This window comes from Natator depressus, chromosome 3 (assembly GCF_965152275.1).
Source record: "Natator depressus isolate rNatDep1 chromosome 3, rNatDep2.hap1, whole genome shotgun sequence".
Classification (NCBI taxonomy): domain Eukaryota; kingdom Metazoa; phylum Chordata; order Testudines; family Cheloniidae; genus Natator; species Natator depressus.
In genome coordinates this window covers 168,033,134-168,049,225 of record NC_134236.1, presented here as the reverse complement: position 1 = coordinate 168,049,225, position 16,092 = coordinate 168,033,134, and the positions used below count along the sequence as shown (strand labels likewise).

General features: G+C 44.1%; 1 long non-coding RNA gene across 1 annotated transcript; it reads right to left on the bottom strand.

Annotated features, from left to right (window-relative positions):
* Positions 1–274: 274 nt before the first annotated feature.
* On the bottom strand, positions 275–7,726 carry LOC141985306 (uncharacterized). The gene is made up of 3 exons (XR_012638903.1): positions 7,617–7,726; positions 5,005–5,148; positions 275–968 (listed from the first exon to the last, which is right to left on the bottom strand). It is a non-coding gene; the product is annotated as an uncharacterized LOC141985306 (long non-coding RNA).
* Positions 7,727–16,092: the final 8,366 nt, after the last annotated feature.

The window sequence follows — 16,092 nt, the reverse complement described above, 5'->3', positions numbered from 1 at the left end:
AGAAACCAAAAGTTATGTTTAAGTAGTAAGGTCTTGATTTAACGGGTTTTTAAAAAGTAAATTGAAAATGAGAGTGAAGGCTACCACTCCATCCTTCATTCTAAAAGCGTTAACGCATACTTGCATTTCAGTACTCTCATGCGTCTAAACAGACAGAGTAGTTGTCATGCAGGAGCAGAAAAGTGAGCCTGATCCTTTTCACTATGTGCAGATTTTAGCAGGTCCATTCAGGAAGCAGGAACAGATGACCTCTCCCCCACCATGCTCTCCTCTGAATTACTTGGGATTCTTGTTGCCAAAGCTGCAACTCTAAATCTGCATACCCCATTCGTTACCTAAATACCTCCATACAAGTAACCTCTCCCTAAGTCCATGTACAATACCTCTGTCACTGGAGTCTAGTGTCTTGGGCTCAGGTTGCCAATTCTCTGTTTTATCGTAAGTCACGTGATAGCTGCAGTTTTTCTTAACTCTCCAGCTCCTTGAAACATGTGATTGTGAGAATCTGAGCTTTCGCTGAAACAGGTGTTCCTCTCTGTCATAGTTGCAGAGAAAAAGCTTTAAAATGTAACCCAAGTGCAATAAGGAGGATCAGGCCCATAGTTTTTAAGGTGCTTGGAGATCCTTTCATCTCCAAGGTCTTCTACTTCTATAAATGTCTAAATAACACTATTCGGCTAATAGTTCTGCTTATCATTGTAAAGCTAAGAATCTGTTTGCACATACGTAGCAACACAAGTTAAGTTTTTACTTCTTGTTGTCTTGGCTACTTGTGCTCTGCTAAGATCCAGAATTTAGGAGAGAGTTGCTTTTGAAGCAGTAAGAAAAACAAATTACTGTACCTTGCTGTTTAATGTCCAACAATTGCTGCCGGAAGTCATTTCATGTTGATCTGTTCAGTCTTCATGCAATAGAGACATGATTTTCTGATGGTTTTGAGTTCCATCCCTTAAAAATTCATACTAATTCTGAAGAGGGGAAGTAGTGAGACAAGTTAAGGCTGCAGGATGTTGGGTTTTTCCCTTTTTTAAAATAACCTCAGACCTCCACAACAGACTCTGTCATAAATATAAAGGGAAGGGTAACAACCTTTATGTATGCAGTAATATAAAATCCCTCTTGGCCAGATATACAGAATCACTTACCTGTAAAGGGTTAATCAGTTCAATTAGCCTAGTTGGCACCTGACCAGAAGGACCAATGGGAAAAGAAGATACTTTCAAATCTGGGTCGGGGGGGAGGGGAGGAGTTTTTTTGTGCTCTCTTTGTGTGTGCCCTCTCAGACAGAGAGAGGGACCAGGGCAGGAAAAAACCATCTCCTAAAAAGATCCTGAAATGATACATATAAAATTACAGAAATTTCAAGTAATAGCAAGAAAATGCATTAGATTATCTTTTGTTTTAGCATGTGAATTTTCCCTATGCTAAGAGGTAATTTTATTCCTGTTTTGTAACTGGGAAGCATAGTCAGAGGGGAATCCTCTGGGTTTTAAATCTTTTTATTTACCCTGTAAAGTTATCTTCCATCCTGATTTTGGAGGCGTGATTCTTTTACTTTTTTTTTTTTTTTAAATAAAATTCTTCTTTTAAGAACCTGATTGATTTTCAGTGTCCTAAAAACCAGGGATTTGGTCTGTGCTCACTTTGTTAACCTATCGGTTGGTATATTATTCTCAAGGCCCCCCCAGGAAAGGGGGTGAAAGCGCTTGGGGGGGATATTTGGGGGGGAATAGGGCTCCAAGTGGCCCCTCCCTGAATGTTTGTTTAAATCACTTGGTGGTGGCAGCAACACCATCCAAGGACAAGGAAAGGAATTTGTGCCTTGGGGAAGTTTTTAACCTAAGCTGGTGAAATATAAGCTTAGGGGGTCTTTCATGCAGGTCCCCACATCTGTACCCCAGAGTTCAAAGTGGGGAGGGAACTCTGACAGACTCAGTAGGCAGTTATCAGCAGTGGAAAGGTTGACTGAGGAAACAAAGGTATCTCCTCTGAAGAAATCATAACCACACTATTAAAGAGACACTGTCAGCTTAAATTTGCACCCAATTTTAGGTTTTACCTAAAACAGGCCTCATTGGAATTATTCAAATCTATGGAAGAATCCAGTTTAGTTTGAACGGTTTGTAATATTTCATTCCTAAATTTTAATCAGTCTAAATGGATTTATATAACTGGTTTGTAACACACTGTATGAAGTCTGTAGTTTTGCTTTAGAGAATTCATGCATAACATGGAAGAAATCCAGCCTCTGGTTCCAGGAACAAATCAAATGTGAATTCTTTTATGTTGCCTTAAAGCATAATAATTACAATTCCGGCTGGCTAAGGTAGAGTAAAAGCTGTAGAAGCAAATTAGCCTGCATAACCAGCTCACATACTACTGTTCAATAAAGAGATTCCTTTCTCTTCAGATTTATTTTACTTGGAAAATTCTACCCAAGAGCAAACTCACTCGTGCTGGGGGGATATGGGCTCTGGGCTGGGAGTGCAGGTTCCAGGTGGGGACAGATATGAGGGGTTCCGAGTGCAGGAGGGGGTGTGAGCTCCAGCTGTGGGTGTGGGCTCTGGGGTGGGCCTGGGGTGCAGGAGGGGGCTTAGGGCTGTGGCAGGGAGTTGGGGTGGTTGCAGAATGCTGGCTCCAGGAGGGAATTTGGGTGCAGGAGGAGACTCTAGACTGTGGCAGGAGATTGGGGGTGCAGGGTCCCAACAGTGCTTAACACAGCTCCCAAGAAGAGGCAGTCAGGTCTCTGCAGTCCTAGACACATGGGCGGCCAGGGCTGCCCATGCACCTAGGGGCCGATGGGACCCAGCAGCCGCTTCCAGGAGCCACGTGGAGCCAGAGCAGGCAGGGAGCTTGCCTTAGCCCTGGGCCCCCACGTGCCACTGACCAGACTTTTAATGGCCTGGTTGGCAATGCCAACCAGTAGGGTTGCCAACTTTCTAATAGCACAAAACCGAACACCCTAGCCCCATCCCCTGCCCTGCCCCTTCTCTGAGGCCCCACCCCCTGCACCATCCCTTCTCCGAGGCCCCACCCCCTGCTCACTCCATTCCCCCTCCCTCCATGGCTCGTTCTCCCCCACCCTCACTCACTTTGCAGGGTCTTGAGGTGCGGTGGGGGTGAGGGCTCCAGCTGGGAGTGCAGGCTCTGGGGTGGGGTGGGGGGTGAAGGGTTCAGGGTGCAGGAAGGGTTTCTAGGCTGGGGCAGGGGTGCAGGAGGGGGTGAGGGCTCCAGCTGGGAGTGCGAGCTCTGGGGTTGGGGATGAGGGGCTCAGAGTGCGGGAGGAGGCTCTAGGCTGCAGCAGGGGGTTGGGGTGTGGGAATGGGTGAGGGCTCCAGCTGGGGGTGCAGGCTCTGGAGTGGGGTCAGGGGTGAGGAGTTTGGGGTATAGGAGGGGGCTCCAGGCTGGAGTTAAAGTGGTGTGGAGTGCAGGGAGGGGGGGCGCTCAGGCTCTGGCTAGGCGGTGCTTACCCCTCAGGCAGCTCTGGTTGGAGGCACTGCAGGGCTAAGGCAGGCTCCCTGCCTGCGCTGGCTCCACGTGGCGCCCCGGAAGCAGCCGACATGTCCGGCTCCTAGGCATACGAGGGACAGGGAGGCTGCTTCTGTTCAGAGTGTCCAACTGCAAACACTATCCTTGTGTGAGACACCTAAGCCAGATCAGCTGTTTAGGTAGCCCGTGCGACCCCCATTTACTTTTTATTTGCCTGTTTCTGTATTATGGGAGGGGGGCCAAAATGTTCTGCTTAGGGCCCCCAATGGGCTAGCACCGGCTCCGAGTCCTGACTTGCAGTCTGCCGACCCAAATGCTGGAGCGCTGCCCCGGCGCTGTGGTGTGCTCCAGCTGGCTGTAAGGAGACACTCAGTCAGAGCGGGGATCCCTGTGCATGGCCTGAGGGGAGTCCAGTACCAGCCTCCAGCGCAGGAAGGCTCAGGCTGGTAAATCCCCAGCTGGGGGGGCACAAAGGCTTCCCCCTGCATGCCCGGTGCTGCGCCTGGGCGGTGTTACTGCAGCCTGCGGTGCTGGGTCTCCACAGGATCCTTGCTGCTGGGGTGGACCGGCTCAGGGGGTGCTCTGCAGTGCTGGCCACCTCCCTCTGAGTTCCTCTTGGCTGCAGCGCCCGCCCTTAATTCTCCGGCGCCGGAAGTAGCGGCCTGGCTGGGGGTAGAAGCCAGAGGCAGCAGCTGAACTGGAGGGTGAGTTTCTGCGCAGGGGCCACCGGGCCCAAGCCGCCTAGCAGGTGGAGCTGCTGGCCGCTTGCAGAGCCAGCACAGACAGGGAACCTGCCTTCGCACCACAGCACCACCAACTGGACTTTTATCTGCCCGGTCGGTGGTGCTGACGAGAGCTGCCAGGGTCCCTTTTCTATCGGGTGTTCCAGTCAAAAACCGGACACCTGGCAACCTTAGTTATAATTAGTAGCTGAAAGCTTGTGCTGTCACAGGGATGTAATTCGTAAAGTCATGTATGTAACAAAGCCAAACCTAGCTGAGCGGTGTTGATTGAACCTGGTGATATTCTGAACAAAAAGAGCTCTCAGCCATGCTTGTGGCTGCTTCTATTGCTTCACACTGACTCAAGACATTCTAGGCTTCACAGTGAGACACAGAGTGACAGTCCTAAGAAGTCTATATAGACTAGAGGTAGACCCAAAGCAAAATTCCTGTGTGGATCAAAACTCCCCTGAATCCTCCAGGAATTTGTATGGATTCAGATCTGAACTTTGTGGCTAGCTGTGTCTAGCAGTGGGACAAATCAAACCCTCAGGTTTGAATACCCCATTGGATGCCAAGAAAATTTAGCTCCAGGTGAGAACTTTGCAGCTCACATGCATTTCTAGTTAGAACTTAAGCAGTCTGTTAACTTGCTTTACCTTTTGCAAGATTGTTGGGAAAGCAGAAAACATCACTTGCCAGTTGGCCAGGACTAATGAAATGCATGGCTAATAGCATCACTCACCCCTCTCCTCTTCATCTGCTTCATGAAGATTTGAGAATTTTAACTTACAGGCCTTTGTAACAATCCCGTCTGTGGCACCAAGATACACAGATGTCTCATATAGAAAAGATATCCAATTCTCCAAAAGCTCCTCTGGCGATTGAGCTGATCTATCAGTCATATGGTCTCCTGTTTTCACTACATATTCTGTAACTGATATAAAGGTTTGATAAGTTACCTGTTACAGGAACAACTTTGCTAGTACAAGTTAATGTCACCAAGAAAAGGAGAAAGGCTAAAAAATGATGGCCCCCCATTTAGAGGAGAAAAATTTAAAACATTTTGCCTTGGCCAACTCAGTAGACATTTCAGCCTTATTAAACACATGCAAGTTAAATGATGTTTCTTTGTTCTAGGCTACAATTTACAGAGAAATGTTCATGGTAAAACTCTTACTAGTAAGCATTGAATTATTTTGATGTTTTACAGTGTTTAATTTCTCATTGAAACTACCAATCACAAGCTTTACTATAGACTATTATTAGAGGTGGATAAAGAATGCACCACAATGCAACCAGATCGTCAGTTATGGATGCATTAAAATGGTTATGACATTGCAGTGTGTGTTTATGCTGTACAGCATTTCCCAAAACAATAGGTAGAATAATGAGATTATAACAAAAGGCCAGCTTCTCATCTCAGTTACATCAGTATTAGCCTGTCCCTGAGATCAGAATCTGAACTGTTACTTTTTACAAAGTGCATCAGTATAACTTGCCATTTCTAATTTACTGAACTGTTACATGCTATTTTTATATCAAATTTCATAACCAAATAATTGCTAGCTTGTTTAGTTTAGTCATCTCTTCACTGGCAACTGCAAGTTACAATATGACAGTCTCGCTATATACAAGACGCTTCATTTTGCAAGGCTTTCATGAAGCCTATAATACTCATTTGCATAAAGTACAGTATGAGTGAGGAGATGTTGTGAGGTTTCCCTACATCTATGGAATTCCTCTAAATTTACTACTTATTGATTATTGTGCTCTTTTGCAACTAGTCATTTGTAAAACAAATTCATTGCTGCTAGTGAGAGGTAAGGGACTGACTGTAGAGGAGATTGGAGTCCCCTATTTATCCATAGAACAAGCAGAGTGGAGGCAGTAGCGTTGGGAGATTCTCTTTGGGGTGGGGGATGTTGCTAAACAGTTTACATTGGGTTTGCCTGATTTTGGTGGGCCTGTCCCTCATACTGCAAACTTGTTTGCTACTGAGTGTATGAATTAATCTCTCTGTGCCTCCGTCTTCCCAATGGTAAAATTACCCACTTCACAGGTGGGCTGCGGTCTTCATTAAAAATCACATGGTTTGAGCTCCTTCAATGGAAGATACTAGGATACTGCCAAGCATTAATTTTCTCCCAACCAGTTCACCCATTCCAGGTTCATTTAAAGTCAATATTTAGCCAGTTAGTCTAACTTATTTTTGACAAGCTCTTATCAACATCAAATCGTAGTTTTATAGCAATTTGCAAACATAACACTAAATATTTATTTCTGTTATTTAAGAAATGTGCTCTCTACACTTCACCCCCTAAATAATGGTTAGTTAAAAAATGAGCAGCTCTCACAATACTCTAGTCTCTTTCCCCTTCTTAGAATAATATACATAAATAACAAAAATCCTATATTTAGATAATTGCTGGAAAAACAACATTAAAGGAAAAGAGAGAAATTAAGGGCCCAGTCCAGCAACCAGATCCACATTTGAAAGAGGAGGATATTTGCACCTGTGCGGAACTTAAATAACATCAGCAGACCTCTGTGCAAGGTGCAAAGGTCTACTAATGCTGATCTGATTGAAGGATTGGGACCTGAGGCCTGATCCAAAGTCCACGGAAGTCAACAGAAGGACTCCCATTGACTTCAGTGGGGTTTGGTAGGCCCATATCAGATGTTTAGCACACAATACATTTTTAAATAGTTACCAAAACAAAGGTAGTTAACAATCAACACATGCCTATACCCTGAGTTAGTTATAAAGTTCTGTAGAACAAGTTGCAGCTTGCTCATCGGTTAAAAAAAGAATGTAGTCTGAAAAGCAGCAGTAGTAATTTGCATGTTTCAGCCTCATCTATGCCCTGTGCAATCCCTCTGTCATCACTTTATGGGTGAAAGATTAGTTTTTGTTTCTCTGCTAATTTTGACACTGGTAAGGTTTGTATTAAAGCAGCCATTGCTAACAGGTATTTCTGGAAAGAGTTGGGTTAGATCTTTGCCACTGGCATTGGTTAATCAGTAATCTCTTTCAGTTACACAGGACTAGACAGACCTTGACAGTAGAGGAAGTTTGCCTCCTTTTGGAGTAAAAGGTCTAGAAATGGGATGGGATCCATAAAAATCTGACTACAAATACGAGCTGCATCTTGACATACATATCATGCCAACTTGCCATGACCAAAACATGCTTACAGTATGCAACCAGCAACAGATGAGGCTAGAAGAGTCAGCTGAAGAGATGAGAGAGAGTGTTGTGAAAGGTGCAGAGTATCCACTCTTCGTCCTATGAGCAGCCTTATCTGACTACAGAAACCAGGGCAACGTAAGTTGTTTTGCCAGGACAGCATACATCGCACTTTGGCTTGCCTCGACTCCTCCCACATCTCAGTTCACACTTACCTCTTCTGAGTTTGCAGGCCTATCTGTGTTGAAAGTTGGAATGGCAGGCTCCCCAGGAGGACGGACGCACATAGGATTTTGAGGAAGGTTGTGTTGCAATCTGCCTCACTTTGTAAAATGCAAGCCATGAGAGCACATATCCTTAAGTGACAGCTTTTCGGAGTCTTAGCAAAACTTCTAGTTGCAATTGCACATTGCCATGTGGATAGAGCAGAGAGATTATATATCAAAACACCAAAAGGGCTTTTAAGATGGTTCAAACTGTCCTTGCTTCTTTTAATTCTGGAATGTCTGAACTCACTGCATACAGTATGCTGTAGGATAAGGAAAATGCAAACTGGTCATGAGCGACACTGCCATGTCTATTTATGAATGAACATGTATGTGATAGTCCAGCAATTTAAAAGGAAAAATCTAAAATTATGTTTATACTATTTCTTATAGTAAAGCATTTACAAACAGAACTTTATAATTCCTAGGAGTTTTATTTCTTCAGGGCTATGTCACAGAATATGCCAAAAAACACAACATTTGCAATAAATGTAAATTACAGGAAGCCTCCTGTAATTTTCATGCTCGACAATCATATGAAAGGACACAAAACTTTTGGACAGGGTATGTGCATTAAAGATGTGCTAGAAATGGTCATACCTCAAATATCACAGTTATGTGTCATTGACATGACTGGTGTATTAAAACTTCGTAAGACTTATCAAAGCTCTGTTACTATTGTTAACAGTGGCTAAAAAAAGAATCCTGATGGCCTGGATGAATCTAGAAAGACCACAAGGGACACGATGGCTCAATCTGATCAGAGTAAATCTCATAACACAGCAAGTCTTAGCAAGAGCACGAACAAAAATCAGGCCATTTTGAAAGGAAATGAGGAAACAAAAACAAAATAAATGATTGCAAAACAAACAGACTTACTTGACAATACACAGCAGTAGTGCCACCTTGACTTTCTCCTCACCGATAAAATAGGCATATTCTTGTCATTTTTTTTTTTTTTTAAATAGAAAGCTTGGCAAACAAGACTCTCTGTTCATGGAAGGGAAAGAGAATAGGAAAGGTTTTTAAACCAAATCTTTCCATCTATTCATACTCCGAATTCTCAAGTGTAACCCTTCTGCCAGTCAGAGTTGGCAGCAACAAGGGCTGGGTTCAGTATCTAGGGGTTCCTTTTCAATAACACAATGCAAAACCGACTCAAGCCCCCACCCAGTGACCTGGGAAAATTACATACCACCACCCCCGGGCGCCTCTAAGAGGCAATACTTCCCTTCTCACAAGCACAGAGTCTGAGTGTAGCAAAAGCCTTTTAATAAAGGAGGGAAACAATGCGGCATTATGTTGGGGAAACACCACAAACAGGATTCATAAAACCAACCATGAGCAACAGAAGACCCACCCCCAAGTAGATTGGGCCATGTCCTTTTCCCTTTGGTTCTTGAGTCCAGCAACCCAAAAGTCACCCCACCCACAGTTTCTGCCCTTGGTCAGTGCAGCCCCAGAGTTCAGAAGTCCATCTGCAGAGTTTACCTCCCAGCCTGGGTGGAAGTGGGGGAGGTTTGGGTGGCACCTCACAGGCTCTGCTGCTTAGGTCAACAGCCAATTGCCATGCTTCTCCCTGGGGTTCTGCTACAGTCTTCACCGTCAGCCACCCCTCTCCACTAGCCATTCTGGCTAGCCGCTCACCAATATGTTTTCAGCACCTCAACACCGCTCTCAGTGATTTCAGCTCTGCAGCATGTAACAAGACTCCTAATGGAGTCAAAATTAGCTCTGTCATTCTACAGTGGCGAGAGGGGTCAAAGCAGGGTCAATATCTACACAACCAGATATAAATACCTGCCCCCAACCTCTCTCAATTCACTGGAGTTTGGAACCCATGTCCCCTGCCTAGCAAGTGCCGCGTACTTGAGGGTGAGTCCCTCAGTCATAAAATCCCAAGAACACTTCTACTGTCCTTGATTCACATAACCAGGATAACAACACTTTATTACTCCTGCCCCAATAACAAAGAGACTGGGGATCCCACAGCAGCCAAAGTGACCATTTGGGCAAGCAGTTTCATCGTGCTAGGCAGGGTGGGTGTGCCCATGCAAACGAGATCAGCCCCTGAAGTCCTCTTCCACAGCTCACCATCAGATGTCAGGGGAGAGCTCATTCTGACTCTGCTGACACAAGATTTTGGCTAATAGCAGTAAAAGATGTTAAATCAGAGTGACACAAAATTCAGGCTAATGATGACTACAGAAAACACCATACAAAATGAATTGCCTAGACTTAAGGGACAGTGGTGCATATTAATGCTTTAATCCAGTTGCTGGTGATAAAACATGTTCTGGACTGTCCAAGAATCTTTTCAGGAAAGGTACGGAGTAAAATTAACAATATCACTGGACTACACTTGCCTAGCACACTAAAACTATGGGCATGATCCTGATCTTATTAAAAAAAAAAATCAGTGGGAGTTTTGCCATTGTCTTCAGTGGGGCCAATATTCTACCCCATGTGATGTTTTTGAATTGCAGGAGCTGTCAAAATAGAAATGTTGCCCAAGTTAATATTTTATACCATGGTTCTGAGGTTATCACACATACACTGGGAAATTGTTCCAATAGTTAATTGCCCACACAGTTAAAAATTTACACTTTTGAATCCTGCTAAGATCTTGGCTTCTAATACTCGGGCAAACACATTGCATACCAATAGCAATGTCTCTTGGAAAATATTTTCTGCTCTGTGTAGGCAAATGATCAGTACAAGGTAGAGATCACTGAAACCCAATATCCTTGATATTTTTAGAAGGGTTTGGCACCACTGGAATTTAGTGATGATTAAAATACCTGAGTGGCCTAAGAATCAGATTTGGAAATAACTAGGCTCCCTGAATTCACAGCTGACTCAGCTTTTCTTCCTTCAAGGACATATAATTGGCATACACCCTGTGATTTTTAGGTGTAGATATTTTGGATGAAATCTTAAAAGCAGAGGTCCCAATTCTGGGCTGCATCCCAGAGCCAGAAACTCTCCCCTCATTAGGCAATCCCCCCAATGAAAGGGGGATTCCCCAGAGACAAAGAGATGGCAAAACACCATTGCCAGTGTAGGGCTGTGACCAGGGGCAGAACAACAACATGGGTGAATGGCTAGAGTGCAGGCAACTCTCTTGGGCACTGCAGCAGCCAGAGTGTAAATGAGAGCAGTCCCTGATACCAGCCAGGTTTAAAATGCAATTAGTTGACAATACTGAATACTATTTGACCCAGTCTACACTGAGTGGTTGGTTATGGTCAGTGTCATGTCAGCTAACTCAACTCTTCGCAATCACATTCAAACACTATACAGCGTTCTACTGAAAACAAGCCCACAAAGATTAAGTACCCCAAGGCAACACAGATGAGTTAGTAGCACAGCAGGGATCAGAATAGAGTTGATGCTAGCACAATGGTCGGTCTACCGGGGTTCTCAAACATTTTCATATTATGTGGACAACTTAATAGAGAGCCTGTCTCAGAGACCATGTCACCTCCCATTCACAAAAGAGCCCTGTGGCAACTTCAGCAATTGTTTATACTGAACAATAGTAATGCTAGGACATTAATAGTCATTTAGCTGTCTTTAATGCAATAAATATTTGTCCTTTTACAAAGAAAGGAATCACTTTTGTTCTTCATTTCAACTCCTCTTCTCATCAGTTCTCTTGCTCTTTATCCCTCTCCTCCCCTTATTCCTTTGCTGTCTGGTCCCTTTTTCCTCCTCTACCCTTGGACATACTACTTGATTCCCTCTTCTCCTGGGGATACTGCCCCTGGACAGCAGCCTCATTCTCTTCCCTCAAGGTCATCCCTCTCCTCTTGTAAAGCAGTAACCCCTGGCAGAGACAGATAAATTGGCTTCTCCTCATTTCCAGCTGCTTTACAAGCCATCAGGCTCTTCTTTGAATTGAAGAAACTGGAGCACCATGTGTCCAGCCTTCTTTGAGCAGACCAACCAATAAGTGCTCCATGGGCTACAGACCACAGTTGCGGAACTGCTGAGCTTGCATATAGAGGTGGAGTCCTACTGCCAGCCTTTGAAGGTATCTTCAAACGAATGCACAGAGTTACTAAAAGCTAGCATTAGTGCAATATAAAGACAGACAAAGAAAGTGTCAACTGGGGGTGCCAGTAAAATCCTAGAGCACCCGTTGTTCTGGTTTTCACACTTTATGGCACCAAAATCTTTGTTTCCTTGTCCCATGATTTTGTGATAAGGCATTGGATTAGGATTCAAGAGATCTAGGTTTGCTCCCAGCTCTGCCACAAAATGCCTGAGTGACCTTGGGCAAGTGACTTAATTTTGCTGTGCCTCAGGTCTCTATCCATCTATGCTATTTCACAGGGGGATGTGCATAATCGAATAATGCTCAGATAAGACAAAGACAGAAAACACAAACATCAGTTTCTATTTTATTGAAAGGTTTAGACATTGTTCTCTCTGCAATATTACTGTTCAGAAAAACTTCAAATTAAATCTGACCTTTTCATTCTATTAAACCTGTTTGTCCCCATCCTTGGACCTCTTCCTCATAATCAAAAGTTGGCTGGAGAAGCGTATTGTGAGCCTTCCTGTCCATGCTTAATGTTAATTGAATGTTTGTGAAAATCCTGCAGGCTTCCCACGTCAAAGGTCATGCAAATTAATAAAGTCACGTTTTATGTTGTCATCATGCATTATAAGGGTGAACAGTATGAACTATTAACTGAAAAGAGTTCTCAGACTGAAAACTTTCTGCACAAAGATCTAGTATTAATGGATATGTAAGCTGAGCTCAATCTGCCAGCAACTTCATTATGTCGGAAACAGGAGCCGAGACGCATGGGGTCAAATTTTCAATGAATACCTTAATCTGGCTTAGTTTCACGTATACAATCATCTGCATGCATTCAGTTCTGTGCACAGTCATATTCCTATGCAAGTGCAAGGACAGGCCAACAGAACTTTAACACAAAATTAGAGATCACATTTGAACATCTGCCCCCCTCCCCATGTTTTTTGGGGCTGGCCTGGTGCTGGAGAAGTCTGACTGCTGATACCTAAGGTGTAAATATGACACTGTGGTCATTATTCACTTAAAACCATGTTCAAAAACATTTACCATCTTAGGAATTCTAACCATATAGATTAAAAAACCCAGACACTTCTGCAATAAAAGTATGTATACATTTGTTCATTCTTCAAATCAAGATGATACTGATGAAGGGCATTCTGCCTCTCATACTCTGTCTCCTTACAAGTTCTCTCTCCATAGTTTGGTTTTCAGCAAAATGCTCTTGGTAAACCAGAGGGTGCAGGCTCAGTCCTAGGCCTGATGTTTGTTTTCTACTTGTTGAGAATATGTTTTCCATTGGTTAGAACAAGGAAATCTGAATCACTAACCCTGGTTTCTATTCCTGGATATCACTGACCCAGAGGTCAACTTGGCCAGCAAGTATTTACTGCAGGTACTGGGACGTTGGCCATCAAATTGTCCTGAGTCAAATCACTGCCTAGTGTTGGGATTTCATTAGTTGATAACTAATATTAACACTGGGATAACATACTCAAATGGAATTTTCATGCCGAGTCACCAGCAACCTACTTTGAGTCCTCTTCCCCTTCCCTACAACCCTTCCAAGTCACAGCTGCAACCCAATCCACTTTAAGCATTGACATTAGGCAAGTGTCTTAACCTGTCTGGTTGGTTCCTCAGTTTCCCCAGACATCCCTACATCAGATCAGTACTTGCCTGCTGGATAAGGTGGGTCCTTAAAAGTTTCTCAGGTCATTGGGTGAAAGATGCAATAGAAGTGCAACATTTTCTTTAACTAATGAGGCAGCCACCCTATGATAGCCTTCTGTACCCCATATATTAAAATAATCACACTATTATTCTCAATTGGGTAAGATTCTACATTCTTTGCAATGCAGTAAGGATTGCGAACACAGTATCATAGTTCAACATATCTGATTCTTGTGTCCTGCGTGCCTGGTTTGTAACTGAAGTGGCTTGGAAGCTTTAATATTTCATAGTGGTATAAATGAGGCATTCCTGGTCCCCTACTGTTAGGGTATAGATATTCAGGCCTGTCGGTAAAAGCCTGTACTCGAAGAATTTAGGTGTTTTCTTATCACTTGGCTAGTTATAGAGGTATAAAAGAAAGAATCAAAATCACTGTCTGCCGGTGTAAGGTCCTTCTCTTACTATGATAGTCTGAGGCCCTGTTCTTAGGCTAAGGCCTTTGGATAAGCAGCAGAGGCTGCCATAAGCTGGGAAGCGACGGGTTACATCCTCACATTCCAAACTAGTCACATTGAAATAAGGTGCTATTGGGCTGTTAGGAATACAATCCTGTCCTGATAGTGCCTATCACCTCCAGAGAAAGGGAAGTGCCTAGAAAATGTAAAAGGAAACTTAGTTTGATAGCATCCTGTCTGGCAAGAACTCGCTTATCAATAGCTGGGATGTGAAATCCTCACTTCTGTATTGTTTTGTCTTTATAGTTCCCACTTTGCTATTGTTTGTCTGTATAATCTCTGTCTGGTTCTGTGATTGTTCCTGTCTACTGTACAATTAATTTTGCTGGGTGTAAACTAATTAAGGTGGTGGGATATAATTGGTTACATAATCATGTTACAATACGTTAGGATTGGTTAGTTAAATTTCAGGAAAATGATTGGTTAAGGTATAGCAAAGCAGAACTCAAGTTTTACTGTATAGTCTGCAGTCAATCAGGAAGTGGGTGGGGGAAATGGGAACAGGGAATGGGGGTGGGGAAATTGGAATCATGTTTGGCTAAGGGCAGGAATGGGAACAAGGACACAGGTGTAAGGCTCTGTGGTGACAGAGCTGGGAAGGGGGACACTAAGGAAGGAAACTGGAATCATGCTTGCTGGAAGTTCACCCCAATAAACATCAAATTGTTTGCACTTTTGGACTTCGGGTATTGTTGCTCTCTGTTCATGCGAGAAGGACCAGGGAAGTAAGTGGGTGAAGGAATAAGTCCCCTAACACCTACATTTAGCATAAATTATGTACATGTTTTTGAATAATGTTACAGTGAAACAGAAGTCAAGCTTGGAAATCTATCACAGAGTTTGCCATCAAGGTGCTGACATAAGGCAGGCACACAATTTATATCATTTATTCTCCACACAGGGAAGTTTAACTTTTACTTGGACATGTGATTCCTGTCAAGTTCCTCTGCCTCAGTCTAAGCTATTGGACAGTCTGCTAGCCCTGGCTAATGTATCTTTCAGCTCCTGCTCTCCACTACAACTAGCTCCTTCTCTTCACCTTTAAGGCCTACTATATACTAGGATAATTTCCTATTGCCCAAAGCAGGGATATGTAATGGGTGCAATTGAACCAGTGCTCAACTTGGTTAAACGGCCATGACAAACTATGTTCTGCATGGTTTCAGAAAAACATGATTAACGCTTTGAAGGTAAAGTGGAAGCAAGCCTCTTAAAGGCCAAAGAAATCTAGGTCACCCTTTGTTCCCTCTAGTCTCAATACCTGTTCGATCACATTTATTAGATCATTTTCCTAGCCGTAATTACTTCCGCTATGGAGTCAACCGGAATTCTTTCCAAAAGGTGGAGACTGAGTTCCTCCTTAATGAGCCAATCACCACAACATATTTCTAATGCTCCCACTGTAGTGTCTGTTCTCCTCAGCCCAGCTAACATATTCCCCCTAATGCATATCTCACACAATGCTCTTCACTATAGGCTTCTTGGGCAAAAGGTCCGACGGCTCTTAACTGGAGTAGACAGAAGACTAACATCTCCACCCAGCTTTTTTAATTTGACTCCAATAACAGTTTCTGCTCTTCTCAAAAAGCCATGGCTAAGTGGCTGTCCGGTTGTATCCATGTGTGATGGGGTGTCCACCTGACAGGACTGGAAGGGGTTAAGCTGGCCAATTAATTCCCTAGGTCGCACCTGGGAGAGCCAGGGAGCTAGGAACTGATTGATTAGGAACAGGCTCACCAGGGCTGGATCTGGCAGAGCCTTTATAAACCCAGGTAACAAGCTGCAGATAGGGGTTGCTGCTGGGACAGGGCAGTCACTCCCTTTGAAGAGGGAGTGGGTTTGCAGCTGGTACTTCTAGAGAAGGGGGGAGATTGGGAAGAGTAGGAAGCAGTCCAGGGAAGGAGCAATGCGGGCTGAGAGGGTAGAGCCCAGAATTGCTGAGCAGAGGGTCCCTGGACTGAAACCCAGAGTAGAGGGCAGGCCCAGGTTCCCCTATTGGCCACTGAGGAAGTGGCACCATCAGGGCAGCACAGGAGAAGGCTGCCTGGGACTGTTGTACAGAAGGACTTTGAGTAACCCCGAAAGGAGAAAAAATGGATGATGACCCAGCCAGAGGGCCAAGTCATGAAGAGGAGGTTGCGGTTCCTGGAGTGAGGCAGGTCTGCAGGGTGAGAGGAAGACAGGAGAGGCG